At 47.1% G+C, this 5,878-nt stretch overlaps 1 long non-coding RNA gene across 1 annotated transcript; it reads right to left on the reverse strand.

Annotated features, from left to right (window-relative positions):
* Positions 1–1,062: 1,062 nt before the first annotated feature.
* LOC129384733 (uncharacterized) lies at positions 1,063–5,595 on the reverse strand. The gene is made up of 3 exons (XR_011893714.1): positions 5,484–5,595; positions 1,573–1,777; positions 1,063–1,473 (listed from the first exon to the last, which is right to left on the reverse strand). It is a non-coding gene; the product is annotated as an uncharacterized lncRNA (long non-coding RNA).
* Positions 5,596–5,878: the final 283 nt, after the last annotated feature.

Raw genomic sequence — 5,878 nt, forward strand, 5'->3', positions numbered from 1 at the left:
GAAGAACTCGAAAGTAAAAAAAAAAAAAAGCACTATGTTTACGAACTAATAGCTGTGCAACAAGCACACATGTCGCTGTTCAGTAAACGGCATCTATTATAACAGTCAAAGCGGACAAATTTGGTGTGTCAATCCATATCGTACGTGAATTGTTTACGTTGTGTACAAGGATTCTGCGAAAGCCGTATTTCCATAATGCAAATTTTTTGGAGATTCACGTGTAACACCCCGCAGGGGCGTCTGCGTCAGCAGGCGTTTGGTGTGTTGCGACACCACGGACCCGAGCACACGAGGGTTGGACCCTCCCGCGTGTAGCCGTGCGCGGCTTCGCCGTGTCTGGGGAAAAGGGGATCCTGGGGGTTGAGCCGATGCTGGGTGTTTGGACCTTTAAGGCCCCCCGGCGGAGGCAACACACCTCTTCGGCCTCGGCTTCACATAGACGGCACCTCCAGACTGACCCACCTGGAGGAAATCGGCAGTCGCCTTTTCCTGTCCCTCTATTCAATCTTTTGCTTTCCCTCTCGCTATCTCTTCTTTCCTGTCTTCTTATCACTTCTTCTCACTTCCGAATTTCTAGGCGGCAAGGGTTAACCTGGTGTATGTATCCAACCTTGGGTATGTTATATTAGGTTATAGTGGCTACGTACAGCTGGCGTCTGCGTTTCCTCCCGGACTCGTGGCGTCCCCTTGTTGGGCTCGGTGGTGGGCGGCTGGCGTAGCTGCCGAAATAAATGAATTCTGCATGGCTAACACGTCATTCCCCCCCCCCCTTTCCGATCGTCCTCTTTCAAAAAGAGGGCGCACCGAAGAAACTTTCCAACTATTCAGCCAGCGCAAAGAAACTTTCCCCCGCTACCATGTAATACACAGTCAAGATCCTGAAAAGACAGTCAGAACTATCTCACCTTTCATCGTAGCTAAATGCCTTACCGAAACACTAGGTGCTGGCTACAAAGTGACGAAACTGAGCAGTGGCGACCTTCTTCTTGAGGTCCGCGACACTGTACAGCATGGAAAACTCTCCAGTCTCATAGCGTTCCGTGATGTGAAAATCACTGTTACCCCCCACCGATCACTGAACACATCTAAAGGAGTCATATCTGATGAAGATCTATTGAGCCTAAGCGAGGAAGAGCTCCTGGAGGGCTGGAAAGAACACAATGTGATTCAGGTGCAAAGAATAAAGATCAAGCGAGACAACCAAGATATCCCAACTAAACATCTCATCCTCACCTTTGCGTCCAGCGTTTTGCCAGAAACCTTAGAAACAGGATATACCAAACTTCGAGTCAGGCCTTACATCCCAAACCCCCGTAGATGCTTCAAGTGTCAGAGGTATGGCCATGGTTCGCAAAGCTGCCGTGGCCGACTAACCTGTGCAAAGTGTGGCGACCACGAACACGAATCCAACAACTGTAATGGCACACCCCACTGTCCCAACTGTGACGGTGGACACGCAGCATACTCTCGAACCTGTCCCACATGGAAAAAAGAAAAAGACATAATAACAATGAAAATAAAAGAAAACATCTCTTTTCAAGAAGCGCGGAAACGTGTTTCCTTTTTCCATACCTCAGGGTATGCTGGTGCGGCGCGCAAGGGGGCAGCGTCGCAGCAGACTCCGGCTCCGGCCCAGACCACAACAAGCGTGGTTGCGGCCGTGCCACCAGCCCCCCTGGCGTCAGCAGCCAGCGCTGCTGCGCCGTCCCCGAAGGAGGGCCCATCGACCTCTGGGTTGGTGGCCTCCAAGGCCCTGCTTTTCGAGGCAAGGCCTACCCTGAAAACACCCCGCTCTAGTGAGCGGAAGTCCAGCGGCTCCCAGGAGTCGATGGACACAACCCCGAGCCAGAAGGCGCATCTAGCGCCTCGGGAGCAGCGCGATTCTCGCGACCGCTCCAAGAAGGACAAAACCCGTACCATAATCACGGGGCCTGAAAAGGCTCCGTAAGTCATTTCTCTAACCTGACTCCTCTTGACACACAGCATAAAAACACGAACAATATGGCTACACAAATAATACACTGGAACATTAGAGGTCTTATCCACAACCTCGATGACATTAAAGAACTCTTACACAAACATAACCCAAAGGTGCTGTGTGTTCAGGAGACACATCTTAAATGCCCACAAACAAACTTTCTTTGTCAGTACGCCATCTACCGTAAAGACCGCAACGAGGCGAATACCTCGTCTGGCGGTGTAGCAATAGTTGTAGACAAGTCCGTAGCTTGTCACCAGGTCGCCCTTCAAACGCCCCTTGAGGCAGTGTCAATTCGGGCAATTCTTTTTAATAAATTGATCACTGTATGTTGCATATACATACCGCCTAACTTTCATCTGGAAAAAAGTGATTTTTATAAACTCATTGACCAGCTTCCGCACCCATACATACTCGCAGGCGATTTTAATGCACACCACACCATGTGGGGGGACTCGCGATGTGACGCGAGAGGTCGTTTAATTGAAAATTTTCTAGTGAACTCCGGTGCATGCCTCTTCAACAAGAAGGAGCCAACTTATTATAATATTCATAATAATTCATATTCATCTATAGACCTGTCTATTGGCTCGGCTTCAATTTACCCGGACTTGCAATGGCACGTAATCAAAAATCCCTATGGAAGTGACCACTTCCCTGTAATGTTAAAGTCAACGCCTCAATATGAATGCCCCCTAGATACACCCCGATGGAAACTAGCCTCCGCCGAGTGGAATGATTTTAAGGAAGCAACTTACTTATCACGAGATTTTATCACTGATTTTAACTTAGACAATGCAGTAGCATATTTTACTTGTTTTATAATCGACGCAGCTGAAAAGTTCATTCCCCAAACACAAGGTTTCTCTTATAAAAGACGGGTACCCTGGTGGAATGAACAGTGTAGACTGGCACGAAAGAAACAAAACAAAGCGTGGGGTTTGCTGCGCCGCTCCCCGACAGCAGAAAACCTCATAGAATTTAAGCTCGCAAAGTCAGAAGGAAGGCGCACACGGAGACAGGCAAGGAGGGCTAGCTGGGAGCGATTTCTCTCGGGCATCACTTCCTACACTCAAGAGTCCAAAGTATGGAATGGCGTACGAAAGATAAAGGGGCAACAAATCCACCCTCTGCCCTTAGTGGGCGACGAAGGGACTACCTTAGAGGACCAGGCGAACGCTCTGGGTGAACACTTCGAACAAGTATCAAGCTCCACACATTACACAAAATCATTCCTCAAATATAAACAATTAGCTGAACTTAAGACACTTGATCGTAAATGCCGTCCGGATGAACCTTATAACCGTCCTTTTAATATTGCCGAGCTTAAAGCTGCATTGAACACATGTAGAAGCTCTGCACCGGCAGCTGACAGAATCATCTATGACATGATTAAAAACTTGCATGAAGACACACAAATGACACTTCTGGCACTTTTCAACTCTATCTGGGCTGCCGGATACCTCCCATCCTCATGGAAGGAAGCTATTGTAATTCCCGTCTTGAAGCTGGGTAAAGACCCTTCCTTGGCGGCAAGTTATCGCCCGATAGCTCTAACAAGTTGTCTTTGTAAGCTATTCGAAAAGACGATTAATCGTAGACTAATACATTTCCTTGAACTGAATGATATGCTTGATCCCTATCAGTGTGGCTTTAGAGAAGGGCGGTCCACAACTGATCATCTTGTACGCATTGAAGGAAATATCCGCGATGCATTTGTACATAAACAGTTCTTCTTATCGATATTCCTCGACATGGAGAAGGCGTACGACACGACGTGGCGATACGGGATCTTGCGAGACTTGTCGGGGATGGGCATCCGTGGAAATATGCTAAATATAATAGAAAGCTATCTGTCCAAACGTACCTTCCACGTGAAAATCGGCAATGTACTGTCGCGACCTTTCATACAAGAAAATGGTGTACCTCAAGGAGGTGTGCTTAGTTGCACACTCTTTATCGTGAAAATGAACAGCCTTCGTGCTTCCTTACCGCCAGCCATTTTTTATTCTGTTTACGTAGATGATATACAAATAGGCTTCAAATCCTGCAACCTTGCAGTGTGTGAGAGGCAAGTACAACAGGGCTTGAACAAAGTATCTAAATGGGCAGAGGAAAACGGATTTAAAGTGAACCCGAACAAAAGTTCTTGTGTGCTTTTCACAAGAAAGAGAGGCCTCGTCGCAGATCCCAATATTGAAATCTATGGCCAGCAAATCCCTGTGAACAAAGAGCACAAGTTCTTAGGTATCATACTTGACTCTAAACTAACATTTATTCCACACATAAAGTACCTCAAGGTGAAATGCTTAAAAACAATGAACTTACTGAAAATTTTATCCCATACAACATGGGGCAGCGACAGAAAATGTTTGATGAATCTTCACAAAAGCCTCATTCGATCACGATTGGACTACGGTGCCGTGATTTATCATTCTGCAGCCCCGAGCGCGCTAAAGATGCTAGATCCGGTTCACCATTTAGGAATTCGACTGGCCACTGGCGCTTTTAGGACAAGTCCCATTGAAAGTTTGTATGTCGAATCAAATGAGTGGTCACTCCATCTCCAGAGAACATACATTAGCCAAACATATTTCCTGAAAGTCCACTCTAACCCTGAACATCCATGTTTTAATACCATTAACGATATGACATATGCTACGCTCTTCCATAATCGTCCTTCCGTAAGACGGCCTTTTTCGATGCGTGTGAGGGAGCTTAGTGATGAAATGCACGTCCCACTCCTCGAGCTCCGCCAAATGCAGCCAGCCAAGCTGCTACCTCCTTGGGAGTGGCAGCTGATACAATGCGACACATCTTTCGTTCAAGTTACAAAGCACGCTTCAGACATTGAAATCCAAATGCATTTCCGGGAACTCCAACACAAACACTCCTGCACGGAGTTCTACACAGACGCATCGAAGTCACGCGAGGGCGTGTCCTATGCAGCCGTCGGCCCATCCTTCTCGGTATCCGATGTACTGCATCCGGAAACAAGCATCTTTACGGCTGAGGCCTACGCACTACTGTCGGCTGTAAAGCATATAAGGAAAACAAAACTCAAAAAATCTGTTGTATATACGGACTCCCTAAGCGCTGTGAAGGCATTGATGTCATTTTGTAAGCACAAAAATCCAGTAATCAATGAACTATATTCCGTCCTATGTAAAGCGTATATATGTAGCCAGCATGTCATCATATGCTGGGTGCCGGGTCATAGGGGCATCGAAGGTAACGTTCTGGCGGACCAGATGGCCACATCAATTGCATCGTATTCTGTTCATCCTACTGCTGCAATCCCTGTCACAGATCTAAGGCCGTTCTTGCGCAGGAAACTGCGAAACTACTGGCAACGCTTGTGGGACAGGGAAACAAATAATAAGCTGCACGTAATAAAACCACAATTAGGGTTCTGGCCTTCTGCAATAAAATCACGCCGGACAGACGTCCTATTCTGTCGTCTTAGAATAGGACACACATTTGGCACCCATAACTTTTTACTCACCGGAAATGACCCTCCAACCTGTGGCAGATGCGGGGACAGGCTGACCGTGCTCCACGTCCTCCTGGAGTGTCGGAAAGCCGAATCTGAGAGAAGGAGACATTTTTCCTTAGCATACCGCCAACACATTCCTTTTCATCCTGTAATGTTTCTCGGTCCAGAACCGCTTTTTAATACAAACAGTGTCCTAGGTTTCCTCAGAGATGTTGTGCTACACGTTATTAGTCCTATACATTCGTAGCGCTTCCTCTCTTGAGAGGATGCCGCTGTGATAGTCATACTGTATAGCATATGCCTCCAGGCCCTTGTGTTTCAAGGGCTCTGGCGAGGCAGTAGTGCTTCAGGTAATTTTACTATCTCGCATATCTTTTATAATGCATCATTCTCTCACGATAGAC

The sequence above is a fragment of the Dermacentor andersoni genome, chromosome 4, assembly GCF_023375885.2.
Source record: "Dermacentor andersoni chromosome 4, qqDerAnde1_hic_scaffold, whole genome shotgun sequence".
In the NCBI taxonomy this organism is placed as follows: Eukaryota; Metazoa; Arthropoda; class Arachnida; order Ixodida; family Ixodidae; genus Dermacentor; species Dermacentor andersoni.